At 49.8% G+C, this 19668-nt stretch overlaps 1 long non-coding RNA gene across 2 annotated transcripts; it reads left to right on the top strand.

Moving 5' to 3' along the window:
* The first annotated feature begins 205 nt into the window (after window positions 1-205).
* LOC135964975 (uncharacterized) lies at window positions 206-18170 on the top strand. 2 transcript variants are annotated; one of them, XR_010577709.1, is made up of 4 exons: window positions 206-1237; window positions 4730-4893; window positions 11777-11860; window positions 17987-18170. It is a non-coding gene; the product is annotated as an uncharacterized lncRNA (long non-coding RNA). The 2 variants fall into 2 exon arrangements; XR_010577710.1 differs by lacking the exon at window positions 17987-18170 and having other exon boundaries at window positions 11777-12060.
* The last annotated feature ends 1498 nt before the right edge of the window (window positions 18171-19668 follow it).

The raw sequence follows: 19668 nt of genomic DNA, 5'->3' as shown, positions 1-19668 counted from the left end.
TGGTTAAGGCAATTATGCCTGCATTAAGCTATTTTGCCTACCACAATGGTAAAAATGATGTACACATTTTAAAGATTTGCATCAAGATTAAAATCAAAAAGGGGTTTCTGCAGCTCATCTCCACTTAAGCGGGAATTTCTGGGGACCAAGACCACTCTTATCCCTAGTCCCTATTTCCTGACCTCTCCAGATCTGCCCACAGGGCCTCTTTGGCATCTTGACAAAAGCACTCATTTGGATGCGGTTCTTTGTTGCAGTTGTCTGTGGGCACAGATGGTCTTTTCCAGCCAAAGAAGGACAGGAGAAGCGCAGGCCCATGTGTGACTGCATTGGTCTGCAACAAACAAGAGTCATTCATTTGGTCCTTTATGCATTCTTTTTTTTTTTTTTAAATAAGATAGGGATCTCACTATGTTGCCCAGGCTGGTCTCCAACTCCTGGCTCAAGTAATCCTCCTGCCTCAGTCTTTCAAAGTGCTGGGATTACAGGTGTGAGCTACTACCCCTGGCCATACATTCTTTCATTCAATAAATATTTATCAGTGGCTTACTCTGTGTCAGGCCTGTGTGAGGACCTGGGGTTCAGAGGTGAACAAGGGAGATGTGTCTAGTGAAACTTATGTTTTAATTGGGGTGGTGAGTGACAACGGTTGAGGAATCAAGTCATATCTTTGGAAACTGGTAAGTATTAAGAAGAAAAATAAGACAAGGCAATGCTGAGAAAGAGACTCTAGAGAGAGGGGAAGAGAAATGGCAACAAATTGGACAGAGTGGTCAGGGAAGGCCTCAAAGAGGAAGTGACTCAGGCAGCGCCTGCTGTGAGACAGGAATCTGGCCCTGCAGCAACATGGGAACACACCATTCTTGGCACAGATGCCCTGGGATTGGAACGAGGAGACCAGGGTGCCAGGAGCTTTGTGGAAGGGGCAGGCAGAGGCTGAATCTTGGGACCATCCTTTCTTACCTTGCAGGGCCCAACACGTCCGTGTAGGGCCTTTTCCAGCAAGGCAGAGCCTACCCCCAGCTGACTCTGTGTCCCTTCCTGTGGTTGCCTCGCTGGTCCGGTCTCACTAGTCCCTCTGGCTCCCTCTGGCTACTTCCGGCTTCCTCTGGCAACAGGCTACTGGGGGAGATAAGTGAGAATTGCAACATGCCCTCTCCTTACCCTCAAGGAACTGGGAAGATAGAATATGGACCACACAAGATGACTGATACTACAGACTGGACAAGAGCGCCAGGTGAGGGCTGAGGGACAGGCAGTAAATATTTAATGAGGCTGAGTTCACATATCCTCTGCATACTGTATTAAAAGGGCAATCAGGAAAAGAAGGCCCTGCTTGTGTCCACCACTCCCAGACACTCGGTAGTAACAGTGGTCAGTGCTCTCCTTACCCTCACCCCGTTGCAGGGGAAAGGATCTCACAACCTAGCCGAAGGCTGACCACACTCCTCCGACTCCTACCTGGATGAGGGTCCCAGCTGGGGTCCAGGGACAGTGGTTGGGATCAATAGCATTTGACTACTGGTTTCTGTTAACAAGTGTTGACTGGCTACCTGCTTTGGGATCCAGTGAGCACAAAATGTCCACTAACCAATGGATTTTTTGAGCATCTCCTCTGTTCAAGCTCTGTATAAGGCACAGGGCTCAAAGTAAAATTAAATGCTTGGTTCCAGAAACCACATTAGCCTAGGTTTTTGTTTTCCATTTTTAATTATTAATGACAGTAGCTTCCGTATAGATATCAGAGAACTGTATCCTTCTAGTCATGAAAATCTTATTTTAGCCTGGTTTTTAAATATTATTGTTCCCTCCCATCTTTCCTATAAAGGGTTGTTAATTATATGAATTAATATATTTGTAAAATTTTATTGGGATTAGGTCCATAGCTTTCATTAGCTTCGTAAAATTTTTTTTAAATCATATTTTTCTTTTTTAGTTCAGAAAAAAGTCAAGAAGAAAATTAAAATGACCCGTAATCCTACTGCCCAGATAACCCCTTGTTTTCACTTTTTAAATGCATATGGAAAACAATTCATGTTCTAGAAAGATACAAAATGAGAATCAAAATTCTCTCACTGCTCCCTCCCCACTTCCGTTTCTCTTCCATAAAGGTTTCTTATATATCCCTCTAGAAAATGCTTAGTGCATTTATCAGCATTACAAATGCATTATGTACATCCTATTCTTAAAAGCTTCTCCCGGAGGTTAAGAACTATTGCTCTCTCTATGGTTGATTGTCTGTTTTTATGCTTTTTGCCCTGCTGATCTGCATTTTAAAAAATGACAGTAGGAGGAAACTGCTTTCTCTTTCTTTCTTTCTTTTTTTTCTTTCCTTCCTTCCTTCTTTCTTTATTTTCCTGTTTTTTGTTTTTTTAGAGATGAGGTCTCACTCTGTCGCCCAGGCATGCTGGAGTGAAGCGGTACAATCATAGCTCACTGCAGCCTCAACCTCCTAGGCACAAGCAATCCTCCCATCTCAGCCTCCAGAGTAGCTTGGGACCACAGGCATGCACCACCATGCCTGGTTAATTTAAAAAAAACTTTCGTAAAGACAGGGTCTCACTGTGTTGCCCAGGCTGATCTCAAACTCCTGTACTCAAGTGATCCACCCACCTTGGCCTCCTAAAGTGCTAGGAATACAGGTATGAACCACTGTGCCTGGTCAAGGAACTCATTTTCTAATGCTCCTCTGCCTTGGACTAGTGGAGAGATGTCAGGAAGTTACTTTACCTTGCTGAGCCTCAGTTTCCTCATTCTTGTGGGGACTCAATGGCAATGTCAATGCAGAAAGGCCTGGGCACACGATAGGCCTTCCATAAATGGTCAGTGCATTCCCTTAGGCCCTTTTGGAAGGAGGAGGGGCTGCCGGTTCTAAATAAATGTTACAGAAGGACCTGTCATCAGTTGCCCCTCAGAGTGACCTGTCACTTTGTTCCCAGCTACAGGAAGAAGAGTGTGGGAGTCCCCTGACTGGAGGTGACAGGGTCATACAAATTCCTCACCCTTGGTGTTGGCGCCCACCCCAGGTGCTCAGGCAATCCAGACCCTGGGAGACTGAGGCCATCTGTCCCTGGCTGGGAAGGAATCTCTGCCAACAGCTAAGACAGGCCCCTGATATACAGCCCCTGTCACCTCCCCCTCTTCTTTCTGGGAGTTGAGGCTTTAAGACCTCTGTGACCCCAGCGTCAGAGGGCAAATGGCTTACAGGAAAGGTCTCCAGTATCATCTGGGACCAGAGGCGGCTTGGCTATTGTCAAGCTGTGACCAGCCCCAGGAAGCCAGAAAGAAGGGCAGGACTCCAGTCCGAGGAGGTGGGGGCCGTGGTGATGGCAGATGATGGCAGAGGGTGGACGAAGTCCATTTGTTGTGTGCCGGGAAGCGCTGGCCACATTGCTCGGTCCTTGGCAGGTGTTACTTGCTGGGGCCTCCCGGCTGCACCCCCGCTTTGTAGATGAGGACTCTGAGACTCTGAGAGGCAAGCCACCTTGCCCTTCGGGGAGGCAACGGCAGAGTCAGGACTGGCATCACCTGTGTAGTCCAGCGCTTATATTTTACTACGTTGGACACAGGTAGACGTGAGGGAGGACACCAGACAGGACACCTAGAGCCTGGGCCACCAAGTGGCTGCCCACTCACAGGCACAGACACCCTTCTCCCAGGGTCCGCTTCTGCCAGTCCTGCTCTCTCTGTGTTCTCAGAGACTAGGTCAGCGCCTGGCGCATAGTAGGTGCTCAGGAAGTCTTTGTGGAACGAAGAAGGGAATGGACAACAAAAATGCCTTCTGGCCTAACTAGACTGGCCCACCCTAACTCTCAGGTGGACCCTCCCTAACTTGACGTGTTCTCAGGGCTCTGTGACAAGAGGTGCAAGCTTGGTACCAAGCTCCTAGGCAGACTTTGGAAAGAATCGCTGACCCAACTCTATTTGGTAGCCTCTTGCCAGGCCTCCTAGGAGGGACGGAAGCGCAGTGCCCAGCTAGGAGCGGGGCGCCAGACCCAGGCTGGTCTCTTCTTGCCAGCTGACCTTAGGGACTGACTTTGTCCCCACAGCTGCTGCGCTTTCTTCCCCGTAGCACACAGTGGGGGCTGGGAAGGCACTAAAGCCTGAAGGCTGTTGGAGGACCGCCCAGGGCTCTGGGCTGAGAGAGGAAGGGAGGAGTGGGCCAAAGGTCACAGCAGGTCTGCCTTTGTTCCCCAGTGTGGAGGTAGAGTCCCAGCTTCTGGAGGGAGTCACATGTCCATAAGGAAGGTTGGCCTGGCTGGGCACAGTGGCTCATGCTTGTAATCCCAGCACTTTGGGAGGCCGAGGCGGGTGGATCATCTGAGGTCAGGAGGTTGAGACCAGCCTGGCCAACATGGTGAAACCCCGTCTCTACTAAAAATACAAAAATTAGCTGGTCGTGGTGGCAAGTGCCTGTAGTCCCAGCTACGTGGGAGGCTGAGGCAGGAAAATCTCTTGAACCCAGGAGGTGGAGGTCGCAGCGAGCTGAGATGGTGCCACTGCACTCCAGCCTGGGTGACAAAGCGAGACTCCATCTCAAAAAAAAAAAAAAAAAAAGAAGAAGAAGCCTGGCCCAGGAGGAGCACATATTTGATAACAGTTAAGAGCAGTAATTAGGGAGCATTCGCCATGCATCAGACACAGGTGCTTTCCGTGTAATAGTCTCGTTTAACTCTCACAACACACTTAGGAGATAAGTACTATAATTAGCATCTTTCTCATTTTACAGATGAGAAAATGGAGGTACCAAAAAGTGGGCTCTGAACCGTGGAGCCTGGCTCCAGAGCCCTTGTGTTTGACTACTGGGATCCACCTTCATTCTCACAGCCGCGTTTCCCACAGGGCTGCTTTGTAAGGCCTCTTAGAAAAGTCCTCCCTGCCTCCACCATCCAGGTGGGCCAAGGTCATCTGTGAACAGCTCAAGGACAAAGCTGAGAAAGCCAGCTCTGGGGGAGGGTCAGGAGGGCTGGGGGAGGAGGAGCCCCGGTGAAGATGTTGGCCTGATGGACACTGGGGGACAAGAGCAGAGTGGATGAAGGCACAGTGGCGTGGTGTGTTTTGTGGCACTCCCTTCGCTTAGGTTAGAGAGTGTTGTGTAAAGGGGAGGAGCTTTGAAAGATAAAACCGGAAGTATCATGCATAGAGAATTAGGGTTTTATCACTTGTCTGAGTGGCAGAGGCTGAGACTAGTGTTTTAGATGCAGTGATGTGACAGCTAGCTGAGAGTCACAGTGGTGGCCAGGCCCTGGGAGAAGTGCTGCACCTCCATTCTGTTGCTGCACCCTCTGAATGTCCTGTGAGACGAGGAATGGTATTCTTTCTTTCTTGTTTTCTTGAGACGGAGTCTTGCACTGTCGCCCAGGCTGGAGTGCAGTGGTGCTATCTCAGCTCACTGCAAGCTCTGCCTCCTGGGTTCACGCCATTCTCCTGCCTCAGCTTCCCGAGTAGCTGGGACTACAGGTGGCTGCCACCACACCTGGCTAATTTTTTGTATTTTTAGTAGAGACAGGGTTTCACCATTTTAGCCAGGCTGGTCTCGATCTCCTGACCTCGTGACCCGTCCGCCTTGGCCTCCCAAACTGCTGGAATTACAAGTGTGAGCCACCGTGCCTGGCCAAGGACTGGTTTTATTTCTTTCGGGAGCTCCTTAAGGCCTTGGAGCATCTTAGGAGCCCTGAACTTCCAGGTAAAAAGTCCAGTTCCTTTGCTGGAGAGGCCACGTGGAGACAGGGTGGCCCTGAAGGCTAGGAAGAGAAGCCCAGCCATCCCTGTCTTCCAGCTGAGCCCAGGCCTCTGCCAGCCACTAGCCAGCTGAGTGCAGTCATACGAGTGACCCCCAGCAAGACAAGCACAAAAACTGCCACATAAGCAGAGAAGAGCTGACCCCTGCAAGCTGAGTCCACGCTGCAGAGTCATGAACAAATAATTGTTTTAAGCCACTAAGTTTTGGGGTTTTGTTTTAACTCAGCAATAGATTTATTTTTATTTTCATATTTTTAGAGATAAGGTCTCCCTCTGTTGCCTAGGCTGGAGTGTAACGCATAATCATAGCTCACTGCAGCCTTGAACTCCTAGGCTCAAGCAATCCTCCCACCCCAGCCTCCTGAGTACAGGCACGTGCTGCCACACCCAGCTACTGTTTTTACTTTTATTTTTTTACTTTTAATAGAGATGGTGTTTTCACTGTGTTGCCCAGGCTGGACTCAAACTCCTGGCCTCAAGTGATCCTCCTGCCTCGGCATCCCAAAGTGTTGGGATTACAGGTATGAGCTGCCACGCTTGGCCAGCAATAGATATTTGAGACAGAAATTGGGAAGGAAATTGACCTTGGAGATCCTGGATGAATGAAAACATGAAACCCTGGTGAGCCACTGACTGAGATGCTTTTTTTCCTTCTCAGGGAAGCTTTTCTAGGTGGATCAGGCCCAGCCTGGCTCACCCAGGTCACTTTGGTCACTTTTCTTTCTTCGGCCACCATTAATTACTCACATGTGTCTGTTCCCCAAGCCCTGGCAGCAGGTTCACCAGGAGAAGGGGCCTAGAGAGCTGTATTCTTTTGCCTTTGCAGAGCTTCAGCGAGAGTTCTGCAGGTAGCGGAGGCCCAGTGCTGTCTGATGCACACAAGTCAGCTTCCAGTTCAGGCCTTCATCCCAAGTGAGGTGGTAGTGGAGGCAAACCCTTTGGAGCCAAAGTGCCTGGTCCAAAGCCCAGCTCTGCCACTTGTTTGCTGTATGACCTCGGACAAGTCAGGTCACCTCTCTGAGCCTCTATCTCCTTATCCGTAAAGTGGGGAGAACAATGCCCGACCTTGTGAAGGTAAATGAACTCCCATCTGTAAAGAGCCTAACACAGTTCCTGGCATAAGTGTCCCCATACATAGCCACATTCACCCCTCTTATCTACAAATCGGGTAAGCAACTTTAGGTTCCAACATCCCCCTCCATAGGCCACCTCAAAAACCTTTTCTCCACGGGTCCAGCCTGAGCCTGAAATTCTGGCATCAATCATTGTTTTCGGTTATGCTTCTGCTCACCTGCAGGTCTGCTGGAGCGAGGCTGATGTTGGAGTGAGCTGCACTTCTCTTTTTATTTTTTTGGAGACAGGATCTCTCTCTGTCTCCCAGGCTGGAGTACCGTGGCATGATCAGGGATCACTGCAGCCTTGACTTCCTCAGTTCAAGCAATCCTCCCACCTCAACCTCCAGAGTAACTGGGACTACAGACATGTACCACTACAGCTGGCTAAATTTTTTGCTTTACTCTTTTTGTAGAGATGGGGGTCTCACCATGTTGCCCAGGCTTGTCTTGAATTCCTCGGATCAAGGGATCCTCCCGTCCCAGCCTCCCAAAGTGCTGGGATTACAGGCATGAGCCACCATGCTCAGCTCGTCTCACTTCTAGAATCAGAAGATCTGGGCTCTAGTCTCAGCCCTTGTGCCTGCTGACTGGAAGACCTTGGGCAAGTAGCTCATCCTGTGTGTGGTGGTTCCTGCCTTGGCCTAGAGAATTGCTGGGAGGCTCCAGTGAGTACCCACAAACATGAAGGAACTTTGCCACTGGTATAGGATCAAGTGTGATCATCTCAATGATGACACTGTTTTTGGTCCTCTCAGTAGGAATTGGTTCACTAGAGCTATGCTGTCTAAAATAAAATAAAAATGAAAACACAAGTCTAGGCTGGGTGTGGTGGCTTATGCCTATAATCTCAGAACTTTGAGAGGCCAAGGATCACCTGAGTTCAGGAGTTCAAGACCAGCCTGGCCAACTTGGTGAAACCCTGTCTCCACTAAAAATACAAAAATTAGCCGGGCATGATGGTATGTGCCTGTAGTCCCAGGTACATGCCTGTATTTGGGAAGCTGAGACAGGAGAATCAGTTGAACCTGGGAGTCAGATGTTGCAGTGAGGCGAGATCACATCACTGCACTCCAGCCTAGGTGACAGAGCAAGACTCCATCTCAAAAACAACAACAACAACAAACAAAACAAAACAAAAAACAAAAACCAACCAAACAAAAACCAACAAACACAAGTCTTCATTCTCATGAGCCACATTTCAAGTACTCAATAGCCACATGTGGCTGGTGTCCACCATATTGGACAGCACAAATAGAGAACATTTCCATCATTACAGAAAGTTCCATTGGTCAACACTGCCCTAGTGTTTTTCCAATAGGACAGCTGGTGACAGAAATGAGAGGGCGAGATGGGGGCAGAGGAAGCCTGAGCCCAGAAGGGTGGGCAGCATGGACATTTTGTTTGTTTTTGTAGACCCTGTTGGGCTGACTGGATTCAGGGATGGCCACTGCCCTCAACCTCCTCCCTGTTAACAGTCATCCTGGGCAGGTTCACTGGAAGCAGCATTTTCTCACTTTGAGGTCAGGGAGCCTAGGGCCACCTCCAACATGAAGTGGCCACAGTAGCCTGGGGCCAGGCTGGGCACTACATGCTGATTTATCGCCAGTCCTAGTTGTGCAGGGGTGGGCCCAAGGCTTGATGGGGCTCCTCCTGTCCCCGGTGCAGCCCGGTTGGACGGGCGTGGCAGGGAGCAGGCGCAGCAGCGCCAGGGCGATGGTACCTGAGCTCGGTGCTAAGGGACCAATTAGCCAGTCATGGGGTGCATCCCAGGACCCTGCTGCCAACCCTCGGAGGCTCCCTGAGTCCCAAATCCTCTCCCCATGCCAGGCCGAGGCACCGAAAACCCAGCCTGTTCATGGGCACTAGCATCAGCCAGTGTAGCTTGGCCAACAGGCTCTGTGGCAGGGGAGGCCTGGAGAGCAGAAGGGACACATCAAAGGGCCCACTGCATGAGAGGCCCAGCTGGGAGCAGACCCCAGGGAATTCACATTTCCTGACTCATTTGATTAAGCTCTTTCCTGCCCACCCAAACAGACACGCAAATCGTATTCACATCTGTACACAAACAGACTCACATACAGGAGGCGCCCAGATATGCACCCATAGATCTGCCCAGAGATGGAGAGCAGACACACAGGCACCCAGACACACACAGCAGACGTGCCCTCATGGGTGCAGGCTCATGGCTGTACTTACACATGTGCAAGTGGGCCCAGAATTCATCCCTGTTCCCCTAAACCAAAAACACCTTCCATTAGCTGAAAGTGTAAACTGTGCGTCTTGCTGAACAAAATCAATCCCCAGGACCCCGTCTCCCTTGTGGACTACAAACTGAACCCCCTGCAGTACCGTGAGCCCCCACACCTTGCATGGAGGCTGGGGGAGGGGGCACCCAGCTGGATGCGTCACCTTCCTCTGCATTCAGCCAGAGGCTTGGTCTCTCTCAGGACAATGAGAACGTGAGAACACAACACCTGTTCTGGGGCTCTCCCAGGCATTCCTGGGAGGGCACCTTCTTCTCCCCCTCAGGCCCCCTCTCTAATCTTCACAAGAGCTTCAGTTTTCCCGGCCCCCCGTCCCTCCTGCCCTCTGAAGCAGTCAGGCAGCATGACAGGTGACAAATGAAAAGTCACTTTCTCGGCCGGGCATGGTGGCTCACACCTGTCATCCTAGCACTTTGAGAGGCCGAGGTGGGAGGATCGCTTGAACCCAGGAGTTCAAAAGTAGCCTGGGCCACATATCAAGATGCCATCTCTTATAAAGAAAATAAAGGCCGGGCGCGGTGGCTCAAGCCTGTAATCCCAGCACTTTGGGAGGCCGAGGCGGGCGGATCACAAGGTCAGGAGATCGAGACCACAGTGAAACCCGTCTCTACTAAAAATACAAAAAATTAGCCGGGCGCGGTGGCGGGCGCCTGTAGTCCCAGCTACTCAGGAGGCTGAGGCAGGAGAATGGCGTGAACCCAGGAGGCGGAGCTTGCAGTGAGCCGAGATCGCGCCACTGCACTCCAGCCTGGGCAACAGCGTGAGACTCCGTCTCAAAAAAAAAAAAAAAAAAAAAAAAAAAAGAAAGAAAATAAAAAGTCATTTTCTCAGCTGGGCACAGTAACTCGTAACTGTAATCCCAGCACTTTGGGAGGCTGGGGTGGGAGGGTCACTTGAGCCCAGGAGTTTCTGACCAGCCTGGACAATATAATGAGACCCCATCTCTATAAAGTAAATAAGTAACTTTTTAAAAAGTCATTTTCTAATGAACAGGTGTGGACCAGGGCTGGGGCAAGCTGGGAGTGGGGCAGGTAAAGTTCCTAGAAGTCTTTGGGACTCTAGGGTGTCATGGGTTCACAGCTGAAACCCCGTTTTTGGCAGTTAGGGCTGCCAGAAGCCACGGCTGACCTCCTCCCTCCCTACCCCAGTGCCAGGTTCACTGTCCACGTTAGCCTTTGTGAACTTTAGCCACCTGCCCAGGGCCAGGCTTTCTCTTAGAATCAGATTTTCATAAAGGATTCTCAGAAAAAGACAGGCACCATCCTCTCAGCCCCAGTCTGGCAGACCCCCTACACTCCTTCCTGTAGTTCCTCGGTCCACTCCCAATTTTTTTTGTTGGGGGACGGAGTCTCACTCTGTTGCCCAAGCTGGAATGCCGTGGCACGATCTCACCTCACTGCAACCTCCACCTCCCAGGTTCAAGCAATTCTCCTGCCTCATCCTCCCTCCCGAGTAGCTGGGCCTACAGGTGCATGCCATCACACCCGGCTAATTTTTGTGTTTTTAGTAGAGACAGGGTTTCACCATGTTGGCCAGGCTTGTCTCAAACTCCCGACCTCAGGTAATCCACCCACCTTGGCCTCCCAAAGTACTGGGATTATAGGTGTGAGCCACTGTGCCCGGCCCACTCCCAAGTTTTTAACCCATTCTGCCTCAAAGCTGGTCAGCTATCAGTAGTATCAACTCCCATCCCCAAACCCAGGGGGAATTTAAAACCATAGGAAATATTCTTGTTGCCAACCCAGAGGGTTAAATATCTTCCTGCTTTGTGCCCTCTTAAGGCCAAGAGCAAATCTATTAAATAACAAATCACTTAAAAATAATAATTTTACCAGCCTGGGCAAGATGGCAAGATCCCATCTCTACAAAAATAAAATAAAAATAAACTAGCCGGGCACGGTGTCACATGCCTATAGTTCCAGCTACTTGGGAGGTTGAGGCAGGAGGATCAGGTGAGCCCAGATGTTCAAGGTTGCAGTGAGCTATGACTGTGCACTGCACTACAGCCTAAGTAACAGAGACCCTGTTTCTAAAAAAAAATTAATTAATTAATAAAATAATAATTTTAAAATATGAACTAACATTACTTACATAATAATAATTCATTTTAAAATAATAGCTTGGTTACTCTGGGCTCACTGCTTATAGGGTAGCCCTGCTCTGCAAGGAGCAGTAAAAATATATAATAATAATAATAACAATAATGGCTATCACTGAAATGTAAGCAACAATATAAACTCTGCAAGGGTAGGTATTTTTCCATTTTGTTCACCAGTGGATCCCAATAACCTAGAGCAGTGCTTGGCATATTGCAGGTACTCAGTAAGTATTTGTTGACTGAAGTAGTTACTATTAGACACTATCTAAGTGCCTTTCAAGGATCAGTTTAATTAATTTTTACAACATTGTGAAGTGAGTATTATTGCACCCATTTTGCAGACTGAGGCAGAGATAAACTAAGAAATCCACCCAAAGTCACATACCTAGTAAAGGAAGACTTTGTGTCCAAGCAGCCTGCCCTAGGGCCCAGGCTTTTGATCACCAAGTCTATTGCCTTCCTTAACAGCAGTACCCTTAATAGCAATTATATTTCATTGAACTGTTTTTGTTTCGTTTCTCAGATAATAATTTATTGATGTCTGTGTCTCCTACCAGACTATGATGTCCGTGAGGTCAGAGGAAAGGGAGGATGTCTCACATACAGAAAAGGCTTGATCAAAATTGATGGAATGATAAATGGTATTTCCTTCTATCTCTCCATGTACTGTATATGTTATTCACCAAATGTCTTGAAAATGATTTGGGGTTGGAGGAAGGGACCAAGGGGTCAGTGGCTAGAAGCACAGAGTCCAGAGTCTGAAGTACTGTGTTTTAATTCCTGTCTCTATCCCTTTCTAGCTATGTGACCTTGGGCAAGTTACTCAGCCTCTTGGCCTCAGTTTGATCATCTATTAAATGGGGATAATAACAGCTTCTGCCTGCTAGAATTGTTGTAAGGATTAAATGAGATAATGCTTGATCCATGCTTGGCATAGTAAGGGCTCTGTAAATGGCAGCTGTTGTCACTGGTAATATGATGTTGGTGTAACTTCTGCTTGCCCTGTGTCTCATGTGAAACCAAAGCCTCCCATTAGCCCTTCCGCAGGCCACAGCCAGCAGCTTGTGGGCAGGTGCCCGCAGCAGGAGTGACCCACTCCTCCCCATCTGTCAGGGTGAATCCTCCACCACTTCCGGTCAGAGCTTACAACCTACTTATTAGGTTAATTAGATGCAGCACCTTTCCAAAGATGCCTTGGCTCCAGAGCCAGCCCTAACATCTGGTGAGCAGCTTGACAAGGATTTGGGAAATGACATGTTGTCATCAGCCTCTGGCTGAAGCAAGTGGGTTGAGTTGGGGGGCAGAGGAACCATCCCATTCCTCTTTAGGGATCACTGGATGGCTCCTGGGGTCTTCTCTAGGTAGGAATGCCAGATAAAATATAGGACACCCTGTTAAATTTGAATTTCAGATAAACACCAAATACTATGTTAGAATAAGTATGTCCCAAATATTACATGGAAAATACTTCCATTAAAAACTATTCGGTGTTTATCTGAAATTCAAATTGAACTGGGCATCCTGTTCGTTTGGTTTTTTTTTCCCCCCTGAATCTATCAGTCCTATCTCTCAGGCATGTTGGAGTGTGAGACGAGGAGGGAAAGCCCAAGTGTTTGAAGGAGCAGGCACAGGCCTTGGTAGGGCCAGCTCTCTCTGAGCCCTGGCACCGGGAGCTCCTCTCTGGGCCTCTTGGGTCTGAGGTGAGGGTGCCTGGGGACTTATTGGAGCCAACTTCCTGCAGGGAGGCTCTGCGGGAGGAACAGGGCACTGCTGCCAACTCAGATTTGTTTGCACTTCATGGCCTCCTGGGGCACTGGCCCCCTTCCTGGTTAACATCCTGGATGGGAGAACCAAGAACAACAGCACTTTCCCTGGAGAGATGCTGAAGTTGTTCCAGGAGCACCTTGCTGGGAATAGGCCTCGGAGGCCCAGCCTGTTGGGCCCCGGAAGACCAATCCCTCCTGCTACAGGAGGGCCCCCGAGCAGGTGCAGGGCTTGTCAGTTGTCACACAGCGTGCAGGTAAACCTAGAGTGTGGTCTGCAGACCTCCTGTTCCCATCCCCTACCTACATAGCTGCCTTTCTGTGCCATCAGGAGAGGAGCAGCTGTGGCCAGTGCAACTGGTGACTGAGCCCCTCTAACACAACAGGTTTCAAACTCAACCTCTCATCTGCCCTGTATTAGGCCATTCTCGCATTGCTATAAAGAAATACCTGAGACTGGATAATTTACAAAGAAAAGAGGTTTAATTGGCTTATGGTTCTGTAGGCTGTACAGGAAACATAGCACTGGCATCTGCTGCTGGGGAGGCCTCAGGAAGCTTCCAATCATGGTGGAAGGCAAAGCAGGAGCTTGTACATCATGTGGCACAAGTAGGAGTGGGGAGGGGGGGAGGTGCTACACAATTTTAAAGGACCAGATCTCCTGAGAACATACTCACTCACTACCATGAGGCCAGTACCAGGGGAAGGTGCTAAACCATTCATGAGAAATTCATACCCATGATCCCATCACTCCCACCAGGCTCCATTTCCAATACTGGGTATTACAATTCAATATGAGATCTGGGCAGGGGCACAGATCCAAACTATATCACTCCCCCTTCAATACATGGTACCCACCCACCTGGCTGTGCAAACTAGAAACCTCAGCTTAATCCTGGGTGTATCAGTCAGCTAGGGCTGCTGTAACAAACACCACAGACTGGGCGGTCTGAAAAACGGAAATGTATTTTCTCACTGTTCTGGAAGCTGGATGTCTAAGATCAATGTGTTGGTAGGGTTGCTTTCTCCCAAGGCCTCTCTTCTTGGCTTGCAAATGTCCTCACATCCTCACATGGCCTTTCCTCTGTGCATGTGCACCCCTGATGTCTCCCTGTGTGTCCAAATTTCCTTTTCAGCTGGGCGCGATGGCACACGCCTGTAATCCCAGCACTTTGGGAGGCCGAGGCAGGTGGATCACCTGAGGTCAGGAGGTTGAGACCAGCTTGGCTGAGATGGTGAAACCCCGTCTCTACTAAAACTACAAAAATTAGCTGGGCATGGTGGCAGGCGGCTGTAATCCTAACTGAGGCAGGAAACTCGCTTGAACTGGAGGCAGAGGTTGCAGTGAGCTGAGATTGTGCCACTGCCCTCCAGGCTGGGCAACAAGATGGAAACTACATCTCAAAAAAAAAAAAAAATCCTCTTCTTATAAAGACACTAGTCAGGTTGGATTAAGGTCCACTCTAGCAGCCTCATTTTAATTTAATCACTTCTTCAAAGGTTTTATTATGGTGCAAAGTAATTGAAAGTAATGGCAAGAAACACAATTACTTTTGCACCAAACTAATATATCCAAATACAGTCACATTTGAGGTACTGGGGGTTAGGGTTTCAAGAAGTGAATTCTGGGGGTATGCAGTTCAGCCCATAATACTTGGCACTCCTGCCTGTCCCTTCTCCTGTGAGTCATTAAGCCCTGTTAAAGCCATTTCCTCTGTTGCTCCTCGATTTGTCCACACCCTTTCATTGCCACCTGAGCCAGGTGGCCCTCATCTTCCAGGCCAGACAGCTCTCTTCCTGGCTGGTATCTTGCCTCCACTTTCCCTTCTCCAATCCATTGTGCACCTAGCCGCAGAAGATACACAGCTCCACTCATGTCAATCTCTACCCTCCCATCTTTTAAATCCATCACTGGCTTCTTATTTTTAGGATCAAAATTGCCTTACTGGCTTACAAACCTCTGTGCGATCTAGCCCTGTCCCCTTTCCCAGCTCTAGTCCCTCCCGTGGGAATCCCTCCATCCACGCTACAGCTGATCTGAGATCTGAATGTGAATCCAGCTCCTTCTTGCTTGGGGCTCTTCTTGCTAGCACAGGCTGTTCCGTCTGCCTGCCTCACTCCTCCCACCCCACCTTCCCCAGGCTTACCTCTACCTGTTCTACCTGTCCTCAGACCTCCACATAGGCTCCACTTCCTCCAGAAAGCCTCCCCTCATTCCTACCAACCCTCAGGCTGGGAGGTGGGGGCTCCTCTTGGACACCCCCAGAACACTCTGTTCTAATGCTTTGTTTGCTAGCCTGCCTTCTCTGCTAGTCTTCTCTGCTAGTGGCTTCTGTGAAGGCCACTGTGAAGGCTTCTGTGAAAGCACATTGACTGCTCTATCTGCAGTAACCGGTGTGGCCCTGGCACACAGTAGAGCTCACCAGTTATGAGTTGTGATTTTTTACTGTTAAATTTCTAAGCAATGTCAGGCTACAAAGCACTGGGGGGCAAAAGGAGTAAAAGGCCAGCCGGCCAGGCAGTTTTTCCGTTCTAGCCAGGCAACAGAATCACCTGTGTTGCTTTCCAGACATATCGATGCTCAGGCGTCATCCCAGAGATTCTGATTCCATTGGCTGGAGGTGGGCCCAAGAGTGGTACTTTTTGAATATTTTCCAATAGTGTACGTGCAGCCGGGATTGAGAGGCCCTGAGTGAGTCCTAAGACTCAGTTCACTGGGTCTCAGCTCAGTAGATCCTTGCTGATGGAGGTCCTCCTCTACTGCTGGTGGGAGGACGGGGTCTCCAGATGTTTACTCCTGCCCCAGCTCTCCTTCCTCAGGGTGTGGCTCCCTGGGCTGAGCCCCAGTGATTTCCTCCCCATGGAACCAGTCAAACCTCTCCCTACTGGCTCCTTGGGGAGGCAGCCAGGTCCAGAAGGAGGAGCAGGGGCTGGGGTCTAGCCAGCAGGCTGGGCCACAGGTCTTCTGCCAGAGCCAGCCCCAGGGGAGTTCAGTTGGTTCCACAAATATTTGCCGAGCACCCAGACTGGGTCAGGTGCTTTGCCAGTGGCGAATCTGGTAACCAAGTCTGGCTACTGACCAGCCCTGTACCCAGCCTTGGACTAGGGCTCAAAGAGGAGCTAGGTGAAGAGTACTGGTGGCTGGCTGTGAGCACTGTTATTCCCCAAAGTCACTTCCATGATCACCTAAGCAAAGGGGAAGGTGTGATCATCATGTCCCACCCCAGCTACCCTCTGTCTTTCCTATGGCCCAGTGTGGCCAGAACTGTTGCAGCAGAATCCCCTAGGAAGCTTGTTAAAAATACAGGTTCCTGGGCCCCACCCTGGAAATCTGATTCAGAAGGTCTAGGGTAGGGCCCAGTAGTCTAAGTTTTCAGCCAGTTCCCCAAGGGATTCTGATGCAACAGGTCACCAATGATTCTAGTGTATAGCTGCCTTTAAGAATCACAGCAGTCTCGGCTGGGCACAGTGGTTCACACCTGTAATCCTAGTACTTTGGGAGGCTGAAGTGGGTGGATCACTTCAAGTCAGGAGTTCAAAACCAGCCTGGGCACCATGGTAAAACCCCATCTCTACTGAAAAAACAAAAATTAGCTGAGTGTAGTGATAGACACCTGTAATCCCAGCTGCTCAGGAGGCTGAGGAAGGAGAACAGCTTCAACCCACAAGGCAGAGGTTGCAGTGAGCCGAGATCACGCAACTGCACTCCAGCCTGGGTGACAAAGCAAGACTCTGTCTCAAAAACAAACAAACAAAAAAACAATCACAGCAGTCTAATTTCCTCAGGTGGGTTTAATGCCTTTTTGGGGAAGGAAATAAGTGAACAGAAAGAAGTTTCTAGGCTCAGGAGACTCAGCCACAGTTGACTCTGACTGGCTTCACAATCATTGTCCCCCATTATTCACCAAGCACCGACCTGGGTGATTTGCTCAGTCCTCATCCTACCCTGGTAAAGCTGGTGTCATCCCCATTTTATAGCCCAGAAAAGGTCAAGTTACTTGCCAAGGTCATAGAACACAATGACTAAGTCGGGGTTCTGAGTCTGAAGTTGCTTACAGACCCCGGGGGAGGCAAATGGTGCAAAACACCGCTAGCTCCAGGTGGAATGAAATCGATGCACCAGGGCAGGTAAAAGCCAAGTGCTCAGCAAGTGCAGAAAAAAAAGAGATTCAGGCTTACTGGGGACTGGTGGGGGAGGCTCCAAAGGAGGTGGTAACATTTGAGCTGGACGCTGGTAGAGCAATTCAACTTTGACATTCAGAAAAGGTAGGGAGAGAATAGCAGGCAGAGAGTGCAGCGTGAGGGGAGATGGGAAGAACATATAGTAGGAACAGCGGGTGGGCTGATGTGGTCGCAGCATGGGGTGTAGAAAGGGACACGGGAGTGATGACGCAGGAGAGGGCAGCTGGGGACTCTTTACTGGGTGGTCATTGGAAAATAGCCAGAAGTCTGAATGGGGCAAGACAAGGCCAATCTGGCTTTAAGAAGGTAACCCTGGTGACAGGTGACAGAGGGCTGGGTGGATCAGAGAGATGGTAGCTGGGTTAGGAGATGACTAGACCCAGCCAGGCAAGAACAGTGAGTCACTCTACTTCTCTGGATCAGTTTGTTCCTCTCTAAAATGTAGATAATTGTCCCTCCCTGACATCTGTCCCAGGCTGTGGTGAAGATGAAAGAAAAAGGGAGATGGGAAACAGTGTTGGGGAGCCCCAGGGGACAGAGGGAGGGCTTTGTAGGTAAGGGTCAGAACTGGGAAGCTGGAGGCTGTGTGACAATGATGTGCCCTGCCTGGTGACCCCAGTGGCATGGCTACAAGACAAAGCACTATCCAAACAAGATCCAGGCCAAGCATAGGAGGGGTTTCAGTTCCCAGGAGGCATCTGCATCTGAACTCAAATTGAGAGAGAAAGAGAAACCCCTCCAAACCTACCTGAAGCGGGACCACAAACTTAGCTGCTTCCCCATTTGAAGGGGTTCTAATGGGTGGAATTCTGTTTCCTAAAGGGCCTCAGTGACACTTGTCCTGAGTCAGCATCTCACAGAGGTTTCGCCAGCGCCAGCCACATCTCCAGCATGAAGGTGACTGTATGAGTGTGCCCAGTCCAATTCCTGCCTTAATAAGAATCACTTCTGTAAGAGAGAGGGCTGCTAAGGCCCTGCCTCCCTCCAACTCCATCCTAGCCTGAGTCTTAACCATTCTTCCAATCCAGTTCCACTTTGGGCCAGTGCTTAACGCAGGGTAGCACTTTTGAGCCTCGCAACTCTTGGGAGTGAGTTTTCATCCTAACGTTCTCAGATGAGGAAATTTGGCCTCAAAGAGTCCACACAGGCGAGGCACAGTGGCTCATGCCTGTAATCCTAACACTTTGGGAGGCTGAGGCAGGAGGATTGCTTGAGCCCAGGAGTTCAAGATCAGCCTGGGCAACATGGTGACACCCTGTGTCTACAAAAAAAATACAATTAGGCAAATGTGGTGGCATGCACCTGTCATCCCAGCTACCTGGGAGGCTGAGGTGGGAGGATTACTTGAGCCCAGGAGGCTGAGGCTGCAGTGAGCCATGATCCTGCCAGTATACTCCAGCCTGGGGACAGAACAAGACCCTGTCTCAAAAACAAAACAAAACAAAGCAAAAACAAAAACAAAGACTCCACACAACTAGCAGGTGAAAAACTGTTCAAACTCAGGCCTATAACACTAAGGGCTGGGCCTGTCCCCACCAAATCAGTCATTCCTCAGACAGGCTGAGGTGTCCCCTATAGACGAAATATCTGGAGCTCAGTACACTGAGACACTAGTTACATAAAGGCAGGGTGTGAGTTGGTGAGCTCATAGAGAAAATGCTTCCTGGGCTGGGCGTGGTGGCTCACACCTGTAATCCCAGCACTTTGGGAGGCTGCGGTGGACAGATCACCTCAAGTCAGGAGTTCAAGACCAGCCTGGCCAACGTGCTGAGAAGCCCTGTCTCTACTAAAAAATACAAAAATTTTCACGCCTGTAATCCCAGCACTTTGGGAGGCCGAGGCGGGTGGATCATGAGGTCAGGAGATCAAGACCATCCTGGCTAACACGGTGAAACCCCATCTCTACTAAAAATACAAAAAACTAGCCGGACATGGTGGTGGGTGCCTGTAGTCCCAGCTACTCAGGAGGCTGAGGCAGGAGAATGGCATGAACCCGGGAGGCGGAGCTTGCAGTGAGCCGAGATCGCGCCACTGCACTCCAGCCTGGGTGACAGAGCAAGACTCCGTCTCAAAAAAAAAAAAAAAAAAAAAAAAAATTTGCCGAGTGCGGCGGCATATGCCTGTAATCCTAGCTCCTCAGGAGGCTGAGGCAGGAGAATCGCTTGAACCCAGGAGGCAGAGGTTGCGGTGAGCCAAGATTGCACCACGGAACTCCAGCCTGGGTGACAGAGTGAAACTTCTGGAAAAGAAAAGAGAAGAGAAGAGAAGAGAAGAGAAGAGAAGAGAAGAGAAGAGAAGAGAAGGAAAAGAAGAAAGAGAGAAGAAAGAAAAGAAAAGAAAAAAGAAAATGCTTCCTGGAGGAGGCAGGAGGAGGGAACAGGGAGGCCAGTCGAGGCCTGGGCTGCTCTGGGCCCAAGCTCTGGGCTTTCTCAGTTCCCAAAGGAGTGGCTTTTCCAGAGAGACACAGTCTTGACCCAGGCCTGGCCAGTTCCCTCCTCCTACTC

This window comes from Macaca fascicularis, chromosome 9 (assembly GCF_037993035.2).
Source record: "Macaca fascicularis isolate 582-1 chromosome 9, T2T-MFA8v1.1".
In the NCBI taxonomy this organism is placed as follows: Eukaryota; Metazoa; Chordata; class Mammalia; order Primates; family Cercopithecidae; genus Macaca; species Macaca fascicularis.
The sequence above is the reverse complement of the archived record's forward strand: the minus strand, read 5'-3'. Positions and strand labels throughout refer to the sequence as shown.